This window comes from Drosophila takahashii, chromosome 2R, assembly GCF_030179915.1.
Source record: "Drosophila takahashii strain IR98-3 E-12201 chromosome 2R, DtakHiC1v2, whole genome shotgun sequence".
Classification (NCBI taxonomy): Eukaryota; Metazoa; Arthropoda; class Insecta; order Diptera; family Drosophilidae; genus Drosophila; species Drosophila takahashii.
Window position 1 is genome coordinate 701,502 of NC_091679.1, and position 19,286 is coordinate 720,787.

At 35.7% G+C, this 19,286-nt stretch overlaps 1 long non-coding RNA gene across 1 annotated transcript; it reads left to right on the forward strand.

Moving 5' to 3' along the window:
- The first annotated feature begins 1,461 nt into the window (after positions 1-1,461).
- LOC138912593 (uncharacterized) lies at positions 1,462-2,578 on the forward strand. The gene is made up of 3 exons (XR_011418142.1): positions 1,462-1,695; positions 1,757-1,849; positions 1,973-2,578. It is a non-coding gene; the product is annotated as an uncharacterized lncRNA (long non-coding RNA).
- The last annotated feature ends 16,708 nt before the right edge of the window (positions 2,579-19,286 follow it).

Sequence of the window (19,286 nt, forward strand, 5' to 3'; positions counted from 1 at the left end):
TTAACAATGTATAGGAATCAATTTGTCAATGTAGTGAGTAATGAAACTTCGATAAGTATCTTAGAAAATCTGGTTAAAGATAATGTGGAATTAGCTGATAATGATAAGATAACATTAAGAAATATTTTAAATGAATTCTCAGATCGATTTATAACTGGCATGCAGAGTTGTGACTAATGCATTAGATTTGTAATGAATTAGCAATTTCATTAGCATTAAAGCAATGTAATGCTAGTGAAATCAGTTTTCATTATCATTAGAAAAAGTAATGCTTTTAATGCATTACTTTTGACAAATATAATGCTAATGAAAATTCAATTCATTATTTTTGACAAATATAATGCTAATGAAAATTCAATGCATTACATTTGACAAATATAATGCTAATGAAAAATATTTCATTACTTTTGAGAAAAAGTAATACCAATGATATTTTTTCATTACAATTAATCAAATAAAAACACCTCTTAAGGAGGTAAAAAACTAGTGACGATCGCACTGTCAACATACAAAAGTTCTGATATCAACATTTGTGACGAAAAATTATTACACTCGTCATTAAATACACTTTCTAATATTTTCTCATTCGAGGGGGCTTTTATCCCCACCGGCCCCAACAGCTCCAAAATTCGAAATTTTCACTTTTTCACTTTCACTACTCTCTCTCCCAAGCCAATTGATTTTCTTAAAGTCTTGGTATGCAATCCTTTAAGTTTTTGCAATACCTTTCGATTGGTGTATTACTCATTACGATCGGACTATCACAGCAGATTTTCAATTTTGCGGCTATATAATAGTAGTCGCCTTTGCACACTCTCCTGGTGCGCTTCGTCACTACATGGACTGCCGTCCATAGTGATAATGCTAATGAAAAAATTTGCATTAAAAATTTCATTAAATATTTTTTAACTATACTTTTTTGATAACGTATTGCAACCGCAAACCATGTCTTCATGCAAATAGGCCTGAAGATTTCGCGATTTCACTTTTATCTTTTTTTGCATTAGTTACGAGTTCATGCTTAACATACAAAACTTCTTAGTGCCAGTGCTGAAGAAGTCGCGGTCCATGAAGGAAAATTAGCTTTTAACGTTTTTCGAGCTTAGGACCGCTGTACTATGCAGTTTCCGAAAATTTCTTGGTGGTAGTTCTTCAGAACTCGCGGTCCATGGAGAAAAAATAGATTTTAACGTTTTTTGAGTTATGGACCGCTGTGCCATTGGTGTTGTCTTCAACCAATGTGGCCCGAAGATTTCGCGGATTGATTTCGATTGTTTTTTGGATCGGTTGCTGTTTGTATTCGTAAAAGCAAGTACATTAGTGCTATGCTTAACTTACAACATATTTTGGCGGTCCGTATTCTATTCGTATTCGGGGTCCGTATTCTATTTAATTTTGTTCAGTTTTAAGTAAGCATCCCAGCAGGCTTTTGCGGTCAAATTCACTAACGAATGACATGCAGTGTCAGATTAAACCATTATATAAAAGCAGTGTCGGAGCAAACATATCATAAAAAGCGGTGTCGGAACACACAAATAAGGAAAAATCAGTGTCGGAGCAAACAAATAAAAAAAAATCAGTGCAAGTTACAAAAAAAAAAAAAACAAGTGAAATGGCGAGTGAAAATAAACCAGTAATTGACGGGATGGACGGATGCAGCAATCAGTCAATGATTACTTCGTTTTCCAACATTTCGTGAGTATTCTTCTTAAACGTTTGAAAAAACGTACTAGTTAATAAAAAAAATTAAAACTAGAGCCAGCACTTCGCATAGTTCCTTGGAAGAAAAGTAGCTTTAGGGCAAGTGCCCTTGATATTAAATGGGAAATATTTTAAAATTATTAAACCGGTAAGTGAAGTGTAAATGCGTCAAGTAAAAGGTGTAAGGCCATTTGTTAAATTAATGAAATTAAAAACACTGATAGAAAAATGGCATAGTTAATTAATATATTATTATATAATCTAATTTTAGGTTTGTAACACATCTCACCAAAAGCAAGCTAGCGGTGTTTTAGCAGCATGCCAGACATGCCCCGCTATTTGAACGACATGGATGAAGACTTGGAATGCCTAAATCGATATCCTATTATTAAAGCGACTTTTTTCAAATACAACACTCCGTTACCATCGTCTGCTCCTGTAGAGCGTCTTTTCAGTTACGCCGGGATGGTCAATGGGAAGAAAAGACAAAATTTTTCGGATGGCCATTTCGAAAAGCTCGTTGTTTTAAAAGCAAACAATGTCTTTTAAATAATTTTAATAAATAAATAATAACAAATAATTTTTAACATAAGAACCTTTGTAAATCACTTCACATGTTAGCTACCTAAGTTCGTACAATTGATAGAAATAAACAGTTTTAATTCAGAACTCTCAAGGAATCGCTCTTCCCTGATGAAAACGAATATATATCAAGACGACAAAAAGATGACCTGAAGCGAAGCCAAGACGGTCATGACGGCCGACTGAGCAAAAACGTGCTTTATCAAACGACGCGACGACGATAAATACTCAATCGAAGAACTATCCAACTTAAACTATATTATGTTTTCTATTAAATAAAGTTTCTCATATTCTATTACTTACAAAATAAAGCCCCACATATATACTTAACAAAATAAAATAGAACATTTTTACTTTTTCCTGGATTCCTGGCAAATCATTTGTATCCTGGCGATTTTGGTTGACAGATTCTTAGGATCTGTCAAATCCAATGATTCCACAATATAGACATTCAATGTAAAACCGCCAAAAGACTATCCTCATTGGATACTTTTCGGCAACTGTGTAGTACAGCGGCCAATACCCCCAAAAAACTTTAAAAACAAATTTTCTTCCATGGACCGCGACTTCTTCAGCACTGTCAAGAAGTTTTGTAAGTTAAGTATGAATGTGTTATAGTTTATAAGTTTAGTATACTAAACTTGTAACTAATGCAACTGTGTAGTACAGCGGCCAATACCCCCAAAAAACTTTAAAAACAAATTTTCTTCCATGGACCGCGACTTCTTCAGCACTGTCAAGAAGTTTTGTAAGTTAAGTATGAATGTGTTATAGTTTATAAGTTTAGTATACTAAACTTGTAACTAATGCAAAAAAAAGATACAAATCAAACCGCGAAACTTTCAGGCCTCTATGGATGAAGACAACCCCTAACCAGCAGAGGTGTTCAGTAAAGGGTACACAAAAAAGATGGCGATTTCAGTAAAAAAATATTTTTCCATTTTGACCAATCTTTTTCATTGAAAAATAAATACACTTGGCGTTGCATTACGACTATTAAGTTCTTGTAAGTCAAGTGCATGTTGTAGTACTGACGTAAAACCTTGCCTTTAAAGTAGCGTCTTATCTTAAAAATGGCTGTATTCAATTGAGATACATATGGTTTGCGGTTGCAATACTTTATCAAAAAAGTATAGTTAAAAAATATTTAATGAAATTTTTAATGCAAATTTTTTCATTAGCATTATTAATTGTAATGAAAAAATATCATTGGTATTACTTTTTCTTAAAAGTAATGAAATATTTTTCATTAGCATTATATTTGTCAAAAGTAATGAATATTCATTAGCATTATATTTGTCAAAAATAATGAATTGAATTTTCATTAGCATTATATTTGTCAAAAGTAATGCATTAAAAACATTACTTTTTCTAATGATAATGTAAACTGATTTCACTAGTATTACATTTTTTAATGATAATGAAAAAGTAATGATAATGCTTAAAGGCACAACTCTGATTGATATCATTCAATAGTTTATTAATATCCAATCGATCATAATTCAATAATTAGATTGTTCAAATCTTAATCGCCTTTTCACTTCTGAAAATAAAAAAAAAGGACGCCGAGTGCCAAAGTTTTAACTATCGCTGTCCATGTTCTATAGCATCGGGGGAACTCAACCAGACCCTATCTACATGGGTCCCATCAAAGACTTACTGAAATTCGCCATAAACCCCGACTTTTTTATGATCTAGTTCGACTGGCCGCCACTCATTCTTGGAAGTATAATTGAAATCGTTTCGTTTTAGGTAGCGAAAATAACCAGTTGGCGTTTGCCTTATCACGAAGCTCTTATTGTTATCAGCACGAAATTACCAAACAAAAACTTCTGGCCCCGAGTTCCAGAAATAACAGTTCTTCGTATAGCTTGGCATTTTTAGATGTCTGATAAAACCGGGAAAATAAAATAATTTGGAATTATGAAAAATTCTTTTGATTAGTTGCCGGTTCAATAACTAAGGATATTTCGGATATAAAGTATTAATTACCCATGTCATCGAAAATAAAGGGGGTCTAATAAAATGTAACAACCTTTTCAATAAAACACTCGGAATTCTTAGCACCTTTTCACTTTCATAACGATTTCTTTGCTAAATTCATTGGCACATTCGTTTAGCTGTGTAAATTAACTCAAAAAGCTCTAAAATTGATAAGCCTTTGACACATTTTTTTATTGGGATAAGATAAATAGTAAAAAAAATAATTTTTGACAAATATATTCTTTTTATCTGGGCAAACAAATATCAAAATTTCAACCACAAGAATGTCAAGGTTTCTTTTAATTGATAAGCGATTTAAGTGGAAAATAAATTTTACAACATAGCAACCTACAAATTAAAAAACATTAAAAACGGTCCCGAGTTCAAAGCCTAAAGGAGAAAAGGGGTTGCCTAAATCATCTGCTAGTTCCCTTCTTTAATATATTCTTTATTCGGTTTAATTTTAGACCTGATAATAGGCTAGATGGCCTTTATCAGTGTTCAAAGTAACACCAAGTACAACAAGAAAGGAAGCTAGCTTCGGCAAGCCGAAGCTTATATACCCTTGCAGATCATTCTATTAATCTACAAATCGCAAAAATGTTAAATTTCTTATTATTTCACATTAATTTTTCGATCGTTTCTATCACAGCTATATGATATAGTGGCATGCCACAAAGGCGTATAACAATAGGAAAATTAGAAATTCGTATATACTAATTGCAGAAGAATAACACTGTGCAGCATTTTTAGTGCTTTTTAAATTTACCTCGATGGATGCTATATTTTTGGATTCGTTACGAATTCCCAAGTTAAACTGCGTTTTCCAAAAAGTTCCCCGACGCAAGGATTCTTAGCAAAAGGACCTCAAAGTTCGAAAAATGCTGAAATTGGCCAACTTTGCGGAGCTCTCAGAGGCAAATGGATGCATGGTTTGATTCTATGTTAAAGTTTTTTAAAAGATACACCCTTTATCTTTTAAACCCTATACTTAAAAAATTTTTAAGATTTTTTTTAAGGCAGAAACAAATTCTAGAAAACATAGTCAAAAAACATAAAAGTATACAGCTGCGGTCAAAATGGTAGTAGTGTTGCCGCCCTGTGTATTTAAAAGTTTGTTGTTGTAATTGATCTTTTCCTGGTAATATTGTATTGATTATAATTTTACTATTAGACTAATTGGATAAGAAAAAATTACAACATCAAACTTTTAAAAAGACAAGGCGGCAACACTGCTACTATTTTGACCGCAGCTGTATGATTTTCAGTTTTTTGACTATGTTTTTTGGAATTTATTTCTGCCTTAAAAAAAATCCTAAAATTATTTTATGTATGGGGTTTGAAAGATAAAGGGTGTATCTTTTAAAAAACTTTAACTTCGAACCAAGCCATGCATCCATTTGCCTCTGAGAGCTCCGCAAAGTTGGTCAATTACAGCATTTTTCGAACTTTGAGGTCCTTTTGCTAAGAATCCTTGCGTCGGGGAACTTTTAGGAAAACGCAGTTTAACTTGGGAATTCGTAACGAATCCAAAAATATAGCATTCATCGAGGTTCATTTTTGATGCTGCATAGTGTAATTAATAGTCAGGGACAAAATCCATTGACATTAATATCGGATCAGATAGATAAATTACGTGGTATCAAATACTTTAGCAATGTGGACATGGCCAGCGGATTTTATCAGATATCGATTCAAACTGATTCCATCGAGAAGATAGCTTTCGTGACTCCATAAGGCCAATATCAGTTCCTTGCTATGCTATATATTTCAAAGAGCGAATGTACGAGCCTTAGGAGATTTGGCATACGCGTATGCAATTCTCTATATTGATGATGTGTTAATAGTCGCAAACTCCAAGGAAGAAGCTTTTACAAGATTAAAAGTTGTGCTTAAAGCCTTGTCTGATACCGGGTTTTCATTTAATATAAAGAAGTGCACATTTTTCAAGACAGGAATAGAGTATCTCGGGTTTTATATTAAAGATGGCGAAATTAAACCAGGAACCGAAAATAATAATTATTTTTATTTCTTTAAACAAAAAAAATTACCCTAAAAAAAAGATTTTCACCAAAATAATTAACTTTGTCAAATCTATGCATTCCCGACATGATTTTTAAATATATGATTTTTATCTTTTCGTTCAATGGTAATCTTTATTTTTGATCAAAAAAAATATGACTCAAAAATAATGATTATTGATGATTTTTATTTTTTTTGCTCAAAATAAAACTCAAAACAGCCTCGTGTCCTCCTGTAAGACTTTTCGCCAATCTGATTTCACAGCCGTTTAAGAGGCTATTAAAACTACCTTTACGATTTTTTGCAAATTTTTTTAACCAGTTTTAAAAAATAACTTATCCTATGAAATTTATTTTATTCCAATCAAAATAAAACTCAAAACAGCCACGCGGTCCTCCTGTAAGACTTTTCGCCAATCTGATTTCACAGCCGTTTAAGAGGCTAATAAAACAACCTCCACGATTTTTTGCAAATTTGTTTAACCACTTTTAAAAAATAACTTAAAACTCATCAGAGCCTCGCGGTCTTCCTCCACTATTTTGTTTACAAACATATTTATTTATTACTTAATTTTACAAATAATAATTTCGATAAAGCCGCATTAGCAAAGTCACACCTTTGATCGGTCACTATCATTTTGAGGTCCGAAAAGATCTTTCCACGCCCACTTGCGTAGCGGGAACTGAATGTAAGACTTTGGCCAGCTGATACAAAAAGGGGAAAGCGTTTCTCCTCCCAATATTCCATTATGTCGCAGGTCAGGCTAATGGGTTTTGGACAATAGTTCTCTATTTCGGCATATTCCTTTCTTATTTGGCCTGTTGGCTCTGCGTCTTCGGCCTCTTTATCCGAAGCTACCACAATTGCTTGCAGGTAATCATCTAGCAAGAATAAGTTATTTTTTAAAAATGGTTAAAAAAATTTGCAAAAAATCGTGGAGGTAGTTTTAATAGCTTCTTAAACGGCTGTGAAATCAAATTGGAGAAAAGTCTTACAGGAGGACCGCGAGGCTGTTTTGAGTTTTATTTTAAGCAAAACAAATAAAAACAAGAGAGAACGTTATAGTCGGGTGCCCCGACTATCAGATACCCGTTACTCAGGTAAAGGGAGTGCGAGGGAGATGGAGATAGAGATAGAAAACGTTGATCACGCATAACTTTTTAACGAATGGTCCGATTTGAAAAATTTCTTCTACATTTCGATAGGTATTGATAAACACAATAAAACTGCATTTTTACTTTTCCAAAATATTAAAATTTTTTAAATCGTATATAAGCGATTGTGGGCGTTAGAGGGGGCGTGGCACCATTTTGAAACAAACTTGCGCTGCGTAGGAACTCCTAAAATCTGCATGCAAAATGCCAATCTTCTAGCTTTTATAGTTTCCGAGATCTCAGCGTTCATACAGACAGACAGACGGACAGACGGACAGACGGACAGACAGACGGACAGACGGACAGACGGACATGGCTAGATCGACTCGGCTAGTGATCCTGATCAAGAATATATATACTTTATGGGGTCGGAAACGCTTCCTTCTCCCTGTTACATACTTTTGCACGAATACAATATACCCTTTTACTCTACGAGTAACGGGTATAATCATCAATAACACTAGTTTACAGCCGAAATGCTCCCCAGCAATTGATGGCAAATTCTGTTAGTGTTGGACCCCTAGATCACGAAAATAGCATTAATTTTTTTTTCGATGGCACAGTTTTTTTTTTAAAGATTTTTTAAAGTTTGAAATGTTAAATTTCGGACTTTTTTCGAATTTCTTCTTATATCCCGGCAGATATCCACCCGATTGGGCCAGTTTTAGTTTTATTTTAAAGTCAATAGATCAGAGCTTAACTTTGCCATACAGATCAATATGATTGGATAACTAATGGCAGCGCAGAAGCTCGACAAAGATGAAAAATGTGTTTTTTGGTCGACTGTAAGTCGGCTGTATATATCGTAAAAACTCGAAATAAATCCGTTGAAAAATCGTAATGGTTACAAACTTAAAGTTTACATCCTACCGAATAAAACAAGCTGGATATGGCCCAAATCCATGGAAAACTGGATTTATGGTGGATTTTTAAAGTTCGGATTTTTCCACTTTTTTCGGTTGACAGAGTCCAAATTTAAGATTTATCATAGGCGGCGACATGTAAACAAAAATGAGTGGTGACGGCAGCCACTTTTAAAAAATAACTTAAAACTCATCAGAGCCTCGCGGTCTTCCTCCACTATTTTGTTTACAAACATATTTATTTATTACTTAATTTTACAAATAATAATTTCGATAAAGCCGCATTAGCAAAGTCACACCTTTGATCGGTCACTATCATTTTGAGGTCCGAAAAGATCTTTCCACGCCCACTTGCGTAGCGGGAACTGAATGTAAGACTTTGGCCAGCTGATACAAAAAGGGGAAAGCGTTTCTCCTCTCAATATTCCATTATGTCGCAGGTCAGGCTAATGGGTTTTGGACAATAGTTCTCTATTTCGGCATATTCCTTTCTTATTTGGCCTGTTGGCTCTGCGTCTTCGGCCTCTTTATCCGAAGCTACCACAATTGCTTGCAGGTAATCATCTAGCAAGAATAAGTTATTTTTTAAAAATGGTTAAAAAAATTTGCAAAAAATCGTGGAGGTAGTTTTAATAGCTTCTTAAACGGCTGTGAAATCAAATTGGAGAAAAGTCTTACAGGAGGACCGCGAGGCTGTTTTGAGTTTTATTTTAAGCAAAACAAATAAAAACAAGAGAGAACGTTATAGTCGGGTGCCCCGACTATCAGATACCCGTTACTCAGGTAAAGGGAGTGCGAGGGAGATGGAGATAGAGATAGAAAACGTTGATCACGCATAACTTTTTAACGAATGGTCCGATTTGAAAAATTTCTTCTACATTTCGATAGGTATTGATAAACACAATAAAACTGCATTTTTACTTTTCCAAAATATTAAAATTTTTTAAATCGTATATAAGCGATTGTGGGCGTTAGAGGGGGCGTGGCACCATTTTGAAACAAACTTGCGCTGCGTAGGAACTCCTAAAATCTGCATGCAAAATGCCAATCTTCTAGCTTTTATAGTTTCCGAGATCTCAGCGTTCATACAGACAGACAGACGGACAGACGGACAGACGGACAGACAGACGGACAGACGGACAGACGGACATGGCTAGATCGACTCGGCTAGTGATCCTGATCAAGAATATATATACTTTATGGGGTCGGAAACGCTTCCTTCTCCCTGTTACATACTTTTGCACGAATACAATATACCCTTTTACTCTACGAGTAACGGGTATAATCATCAATAACACTAGTTTACAGCCGAAATGCTCCCCAGCAATTGATGGCAAATTCTGTTAGTGTTGGACCCCTAGATCACGAAAATAGCATTAATTTTTTTTTCGATGGCACAGTTTTTTTTTTAAAGATTTTTTAAAGTTTGAAATGTTAAATTTCGGACTTTTTTCGAATTTCTTCTTATATCCCGGCAGATATCCACCCGATTGGGCCAGTTTTAGTTTTATTTTAAAGTCAATAGATCAGAGCTTAACTTTGCCATACAGATCAATATGATTGGATAACTAATGGCAGCGCAGAAGCTCGACAAAGATGAAAAATGTGTTTTTTGGTCGACTGTAAGTCGGCTGTATATATCGTAAAAACTCGAAATAAATCCGTTGAAAAATCGTAATGGTTACAAACTTAAAGTTTACATCCTACAGAATAAAACAAGCTGGATATGGCCCAAATCCATGGAAAACTGGATTTATGGTGGATTTTTAAAGTTCGGATTTTTCCACTTTTTTCGGTTGACAGAGTCCAAATTTAAGATTTATCATAGGCGGCGACATGTAAACAAAAATGAGTGGTGACGGCAGCCGGGCCAAAAAATAGCTAAATTTAAAAGCTAGAAAATTATAAAATAAATTTAAGTTCTGAAAATTTCTTTAAAATATAAAATTGCTTGCGTTATGACTGTGAGTATTTTTAATTAAGTACTATCCATTTGGATAAATTATTCTTATGAAAAAAGTAACCTTGATTTCAAAAACTAAATTCACTTTAATAATTTTCTAGCTTTTAAATATCTGATTCAGCTATTTAGTGACCCGGCTGCCAACACCAATTAGTTTTGTTTACATGTCGCCGCCTATGATAAATCTTAAATTTGGACTCTGTCAACCGAAAAAAGTGGAAAAATCCGAACTTTAAAAATCCACCATAAATCCAGTTTTCCATGGATTTGGGCCATATCCAGCTTGTTTTATTCGGTAGGATGTAAACTTTAAGTTTGTAACCATTACGATTTTTCAACGGATTTATTTCGAGTTTTTACGATATATACAGCCGACTTACAGTCGACCAAAAAACACATTTTTCATCTTTGTCGAGCTTCTGCGCTGCCATTAGTTATCCAATCATATTGATCTGTATGGCAAAGTTAAGCTCTGATCTATTGACTTTAAAATAAAACTAAAACTGGCCCAATCGGGTGGATATCTGCCGGGATATAAGAAAAAATTCGAAAAAAGTCCGAAATTTAACATTTCAAACTTTAAAAAATCTTTAAAAAAAAACTGTGCCATCGAAAAAAAAATTAATGCTATTTTCGTGATCTAGGGGTCCAACACTAACAGAATTTGCCATCAATTGCTGGGGAGCACACCAAGAATATTATTTTGTAAACTAGTGTAATCATTATTTTTATTTATTTATTTATTTAAAGTTAGCAAATATCTGCCAACATAAATATAGTACCCTACTCACATCAAGTGGGAGGGGGCAAGGACAGGTAAGTTAGGATGTTTGTTACAATTAAATTAACAGAGCATTCCGAAAATATCAAAAAATACAGTTCATTATATTGCGAACATAAAACGTGAAATGGATCATGTAACTGAAAGTTAGTTTTACAAATATCGAGGGCAATTGGTCGAAAGTTCCGAGTAGACCTTACAGGGATGGAGAAACGAATTTGACCAAGAAGGTAGCTTGAATTTACAAGTCTAGTAATTAATTTGCGCAGGAACATAACACCATGGCAGGTTTGACGATCCTTGAAGGAGGGCAGGTTAAGTAGACGCAGTCTATCCACGTACGATGGCAGGTGTCGATGTGTTTCCCAGTTTAAACCACGTAGAGCAAACAAAAGGAACTGTTTCTGTACCGACTCGATAAGGTCCTGATAAATGGTATATTTGGGTGACCAAACACACGAGCAGTTTTCAAGAATTGGACGAACCAAGGAACTGTATAAATGTTTTGTGGTGTAGGGGTCCTCAAATTCCTTCGACCAACGCTTAACAAAGGCAAAAACCCCTTTTGCTTTACTAACTATGATACCAATGTGATTAGAGAAATTTATGTTGTGGTTGAATAACACTCCAAAGTCTGTAACGGAATTTATGCGTTCAATTTCATTCGACCCAATAGAATATGTAGTGAGGAGAAGCTTCTTCCGATAAAAGGACATAAAGTTACATTTAGAATTGTTCAAAAACAACAAATTTTGGATGCACCATGAATTCAGATTGTTCAGATCAGCTTGCAAAAGTGCCTGGGAATCGGGATTCGATAACGGCAAACAGAGTTTTACGTCGTCAGCATACATCATAACATGAGCAGAGAGAACAACTTGGAGCAAGTCATTTATGAAAATTCCAAACAGTAAGGGTTCTCGGTGGCTCCCTTGCGGAACACCAGAGGTCACGTGAACTTTGAGTTCGGTTCGTCAGGTAGGCTGAGATCCACTTAGTGAACGTGATCGGGAATCCTAATAGTATTATTTTTTCAATAATAACTGATGGTTCACGGAATCGAAAGCTTTACTGAAGTCCGAAAAAATAACATCGGTTTGATTATCATTTTTAAAAGCGCTCTGATGACTGAAGTAAACTCAAGAAGATTTGTAGTCGTTGATCTTCGTTTCATAAAGCCATGCTGAGTTGGGGACATTACTGAGCTGCATTGGTGCTGTGGCTGAGCGGTAATAAGCTGTTCGAAAAACTTGGGGATCGCGCTTAGTTTTGCAATACCACGGTAGTTTTTAATGTCCGACTTGCTTCCCTTTTTTGTAGGGCGCTTGTCGTAAACATTTTCAATTTATAAATTTCCCACTTCAATTTAAAATTCCCGCCAGTTTTTGAAGTTGCCGCCAGGAATTAAAATGGCAGAGCTAAATTCAAATAATTTCTGTTTTTACAACACTGAAATGACGTGTTCGATAAAGACTTTTTGAGCAACTCTCGTTCCACACTTCTTCGATAAACATGCCTGGCTGCCTGATGCATTTCGATTATTCGGTCTTTCCGTTTTAAACCTTGGCCGTGTGAGGATCGTTCTCTCCTGAGCGTATTTTATTTAAACCCAGAGATCTACCCAAACCAAATCGTGGAAAATATCAGACATCCTCAGCCTTTTAAAAGGTTTTCTTTTACCAGTGGGTTCCTGTTGATTAAAGGAAGTAAGTTTTGCTATTAATTCGTGGAAAAACACCTCTTCTTATAAAGTAATGCGTTTTATAGGAACATTCTTGGAAGTCGAGCTTACTCCTTCACGTGCTTGACGGCCCGGGGAAATTTTCCTCCCAGATTTTCGTCTGCATCGTGGAAAATTGAAGTCGAGTTTACTCCTTCACGTGGCTTACGGCCCAGGAAAATTTTCCTCCCAGATTTTCGTCTGCATCGTGGAAAATTGAAGTCGAGTTTACTCCTTCACGTGGCTTACGGCCCAGGAAAATTTTCCTCCCAAATTTTCGTCTGCATTGTGGAAAATTGAAGTCGAGTTTACTCCTTCTACCACCAACGCCACAGGATCGTCAGGATTTTCATCAGCTCTCCACATTCAACATAAAACATCAAACAAAAATCTAATCAAGAAAGTGAACAAAGCTAATTAAGAAAACTGTGCAAATTTCAACCAGCGTTGCCACCTAGCGTCCACGCTGAAAATTCTTGTGAATTCTGGTCCAAACAATTCCGTACAAATTCATGCACGTCAGTGCCAACAACATAGTGCACCTGTGTCTCACATACATACATAGTGCAGCCCTCTGCTGAAAGTGCGCAAGTGGGCAGGCCCAAGCCTGCAACACCCACTTTGTGATTCAGTCCAGTTTTACCAACACAATTTAAATTTAAATCAGTTAAATTCTTATCAACTAAATTCCTATTCGTAATTTAAATTAAATTTCTGTATCGCTAAATTAATCAAAATTTAAATATTTAATAAGCCGTTAACGTAAATTACCTTAAATCCTAGTGTAATCACAGAATTCGTTATGCAGTAAGCAAATCTTGTCATGAGAGCAAGTGTTTAAGCCCCTGGAAGTGATTTTCCCTAATTTATCTTTACATACAGTCAATTGAAATGCAGTTTTCAAATTTATAAGCAAAATTACAGCCAATAATGCAACATATTGAAAGCGCTTTCAACGTTGGATATTTTGGGTAAGTGATCGGCTCCGGTCGTAATGCTACACATTTTGATTGACTGTCCACTATAATATTTCAATAATATTGATATTATAAAACAAATTCCCCCATGACTAAAATACTTGCTCAGTGAATTAAATTAAAGTTCATATTCCAAATTAATTCTTAAATTTTAAATACCTTTGCTTCGATTTAAATTTTCTGTATCAATATGCGTTTAGCATAAATTTTATATGAAATCCTACTTTGTAACTTTAAGATCACCTTTGTTAATTTTACTTTTCTTGTATTAAACCTATTATAAACATGAATTGCTAAATTTGTTCTAATGGACGCTTGCAGCGATGATGATAATTAGGAGTTAGGCGTGTGTCAAAGGGATCACCAATCTGTGTCAGGTTATGCGGCTGTGGTGATCATGGTTGGGTGGGCAATGTCAGCGGCAAACAACATCTTCGTTGCTGACACCGACACACACACATCAGCTGCTGCCATTCCATCTAGGCAGCACCCTTCTTTTCAGGTATTTCCTTCCTCTTTACCCCAATCTTAGTTCTGCCCCCCTACAATTAACCTCAAAGTCAGTTCGCACGCGAATTTAAATAGGATGTTTTATATACATATGCGAGCAAGTAGTACTGTGGATCAAATTGGAAACTCACTCCCTTTACCGACGAAACAAGAGCCGGAACCAGCGCGTGCCCCACTTGAAGCTACACCCACCATCTTTCGTTGCTGTTAGAATCATTCGTGATATGCTACATTTTATGAAGTGGAATGATAAAAGATTCCTTCCAAACTTCAGGGAAAAATGAATGAAGGAGGGATATCTGAAACAGTTTAGATAGCGGTTTGCACAAAGCATCGGCACATTTTTTTAAGATACAGCTCGGTACAAGATCAGGGCCAGAAGAGAAAGACGTCTTGATTGTGTGCAAATTTTGTAAAACATCGTCCCCACTAATTAGGGGTGTGAAAAAGCAGTTGGAATGATTGTGCTTGGAATTCGATTCTGCAACGGTTTAGGTAACTGTTGTAACAATCGAAATTGTGGACTAAAAAATTTAAACGAGCAATTAGATACCTAGAATGGTCGACTTGCAGCCCAGTTCTCTTATATTTCTTAAAAAGTCTAGACATGGTGTTTTTAAGAAAAGAGAGTCGACGAGAGAGTCCTATTTTTTTTGCTCAAAAATAATTATTATGCTCTAAGTAAAATATAAAAATTGAATTTTAATCATTACAAAGTAATTTTTATTATTTAACTTATAATGATTACGGTCCCTGAATTAAACCCAATCCTAGAAAAATAGAAGCTCTTTCCACATTAAGTCAACTACTGCCCCCCAGTTAAGACAATTTATAGGTTGGGCTTCATATTTCAGACAGTTTGTTCCACGATTCTCTGAACAGATGAAACTATTGTATCAGTTAACTTCTAAGGTAAATGGATTTGCTTGGAAGGAGAATCATGAACAAATACTTAAAAAGATTATTGACGTGTTGACAAGTGACCCGGTGCTGACCATATTCAACCCTGAGCTTCCGATCGAGTTGCATACAGACGCCAGCGCGGATGGCTACGGTGCAATGCTCCTTCACAGGATTGACGGAACATGTAGGGTGATCGAGTATTTCAGTAAGTGTACATCGGCTTCAGAATCAAAATATCATTCTTATGAACTAGAGACTTTAGCCGTGTATAATGCTGTCAAACATTTTCGACATTACCTGCATGGTAAAAAGTTCGTCGTCCATACTGACTGCAATTCCTTAAAAGCGAGTCGCACAAAGGCTGAACTGACACCACGAGTACACCGATGGTGGGCGTTCTTGCAGGCATTCGATTTTAGCGTAGAATATAGAAAGGGAACTCAAATGGCACACGTAGACTGCCTATACCGAAATCCTATTCCAGATGTCCCGAAAACGATAAACAAAGTAGTTGAGGTTCGCATTGACTTGGCAGCGATAACGGATAATTGGCTAATCGCTGAACAGCAAAGGGACTTAGGTATAGTTGATATCATGACACAAATAAATGGAGGTGAGATGCAAGTTGATAGAGCTAAGACTTACGAAGTAAGAGCCGGTTTGTTGTACCGCAAAATTCAGAGAAGCGGCAAGACTCGTTGCTTACCAGTGATTTTGAGATCTTTTAGGTGGTCGGTCATTAATCATGTACACGAGGCTATAATGCATCTTGGATGGCAGAAAACTCTAAACAAGGTCTATGAACAATATTGGTTTGAAAGTATGTCGAAGTACGTCAGAAAGTTTGTGGAAAACTGTATAACCTGTAAGCTCTCCAAACCCTCAACAGGCAAAGTACAAATGGAACTGCACCCCATTCCCAAGGTAGAAATTTCCTGGCATACCGCACATATTGATATTACTGGGAAGCTGAGCGGCAAAAATGACTTAAAGGAGTATATCATAGTACAAATAGGCGCATTCACCAAGTATGTTTACCTACATCACACACTGAATTTGGATTCGGAAAATGATATCAACGCAGTAAAGGCAGGTATATCATTTTTTGGGGTTCCTAGCCGTATCATTGCAGATCAAGGTAGGAGCTTTGCCAGCGGTCGTTTCCGTGATTTTTGTTCATCAAATAAAATTCAGTTACATTTAATTGCAACAGGGGCAAGCAGGGCAAACGGCCAAGTGGAGCGCGTGATGAGCACGTTGAAAGGAATGTTGACAGCAGTTGAGACAAGCGAACGCTCTTGGCAGGACTCATTGGTGGACATTCAATTAGCTATGAACTGTACTAGTAATCGGGTGACTAGTTTCAGCCCCTTAGAGTTACAAATAGGAAAGCAGGCAAGACCTTTGGGCACGTTACCCATACTATCTGAACCTAAGATAGATTGTAAGGAAGCTGGGGCAGAAGCTAAATAGAATGTGGATAAAAAAGCAAAATATGACAAGAGTAGAGTTGATCAAAATAAGGCAAAAGTTGTGAAACATAGGATTGGTGATCATGTGTCTAAAAAGTGAGGAACGGCATGAAACGAAATTGGATCCCAAGTACAAGGGACCGTTTGTTGTAACAGAATTGTTGGAAGGTGATCGTTACCTGTTGAAATCATTGACTAGTAAAAGAACATACAAGTATCCGCATGAGAGCTCTGAGTTGCTCAAAGAGAGTGATGGCGTTGAAATGGATGCAGATGATGAGTTGATATCTGTCACCTAAGAGGGGTGCACAGGACATCACACACAGATGCAAAGTTTGATCTAATGAGAGATTGTGGCACTAAAGTGTACTATTTTTACGCTAACTGATACCTGATCACTGATGCAAAATTCTTGCATCATTATTAGTAATCATGTCATGTTCATCAGAACTACCGGAAGAAATCCATCAGTGATCAGTATCATGTTGTTCTGTTAAATGGACCCAATGTTTTTTGTTTTAAAAATTTATTGTACATATTTTTAAAATTATATTAAACATTTACTACTTGTTATACCCGTTACTCGTAGAGTAAAAGGGTATATTGTATTCGTGCAAAAGTATGTAACAGCTAGAAGGAAGCGTTTCCGACCCCATAAAGTATATATATTCTTGATCAGGGTCACTAGCCGAGTCGATCTAGCCATGTCCGTCTGTCCGTCTGTCTGTCCGTATGAACGCTGAGATCTCGGAAACTACAAAAGCTAGAAGGTTAAGATTTTGCACACATATTCTTGGGCCTCCTACGCAGCGCAAGTTTATTTCAGCCGAGCGCCACGCCCCCTCTAACGCCCACAATCGCCCACTAACGATTTTAATATGTGTCCTGCGCCCACATCTTTAAAGATTTCCGAGAAGTATAAATGCGATTTTGTTGTGTATATTTATACCTATCGAAATGTAGAAGACATTTTTCAAATCGGACCATTCATTAAAAAGTTATACGCAATCAAAATTAATATATCTATCTCCCTCGCACTCCCTTTTGCTGAGGTTCAAATATTAGATAGTCGGGACACCAACCCGAGTACAGCGTTCGCACTCCCTTTAGCTGAGTGACGGGTATTAGATAGTCGGGACACCAACCCGACTATAGCGTTCTCTCTTGTTTGGTTATGTTGTCTGATGTCGTGGAGAATATGGACGGAGATCGGAATAGTAAGCTTTTTTAGCATAATCTGCTCATTATTCATTTAATAGGGTCTTCCCACAGAGCTCCATCCACCATCTACCATTCCACATTGGGATGAAAAGCCTTTTTTTTGGCATAAACTCTAATTTTAAAGATACGGATTTCAATTTTTTTGTACATAATATTAAGACCATTGTAAAATTTCGGTTTTTATTAGTTTTTGATTTTGACCACGCCCACATGAACCACCCCCGACCGCGAAGATAATACGGATTTCAATTTTTTTGTACATACAACCCTAGTCAAAAGTATTTTCACAAATTTGAATGTTAACTGTACTCATATTTTGAACTTATAATATAAACATTTTGGCACCTATGGAAAGAGCACTACAATTCCGTTTAAATGACACACAAATTTTCTTAACCCATTAAGCACCCTTTGAAAAGTGGGCAAATTAGACAATTTTTTTCGAAAGTCAAATTTTCAACTTTTTCTCTGGGGCTTAAAACAAAAATGTTTTGATGCAAAGTTGTTCCCCAATCAAAATTAATAATAACTGCAAAAAAAAATTTCAAAATATTTTTCCTTGTATTTTTTATGATTTTTTGAAAAAAGCTATTTTTGCCGCTTTTTCTTCCTTTTCATACAAAATTTTACTGAGAGGTCTCCATTCAAAAAATCATAAAAAATACAAGGAAAAATATTTTGAAAATTTTTTTTTGCAGTTATTATTAATTTTGATTGGGGAACAACTTTGCATCAAAACATTTTTGTTTTAAGCCCCAGAGAAAAAGTTGAAAATTTGACTTTCGAAAAAAATTGTCTAATTTGCCCACTTTTCAAAGGGTGCTTAATGGGTTAAGAAAATTTGTGTGTCATTTAAACGGAATTGTAGTGCTCTTTCCATAGGTGCCAAAATGTTTATATTATAAGTTCAAAATATAAGTACAGTTAACATTAACATTTGTGAAAATACTTTTGACCACCCCAGTATATTAAGACCACTGTAAAATTTCGGTTTTCATTAGTTTTTGATTTTGACCACGCCCACATGAACCACCCCCGACCGCGAAGGTAATTTTAACATACGGATTTCAATTTTTTTGTAGGGGAGAGTGGGGGAATTTCGTCACAGGGGCAATTTCGTCACCTGCAATATCTCGGAATCCATAAGTCGTAAAAATATATAATTTTTTTGTTTTAGTCCTTCAAGACGGCCAGACACAACCAATGCATTTGTTTTGCACAGAAGGCCAAGATAATTAAGCTATAATATTAAATGTGTTTTAACAGTTCAAAAGCTACATTTAGTTCTCGACGAAATTTTTTCTGTATGCCACAATTCAAAAGGAATAAGATACACGATTTTTTATATAATACACAGTGCTATAATGTGCATTTCTGCGTCAGTGATTTTTAACTTCGCGCCTATTTTCGCAAGAAAAATAATTATTTCTAAAA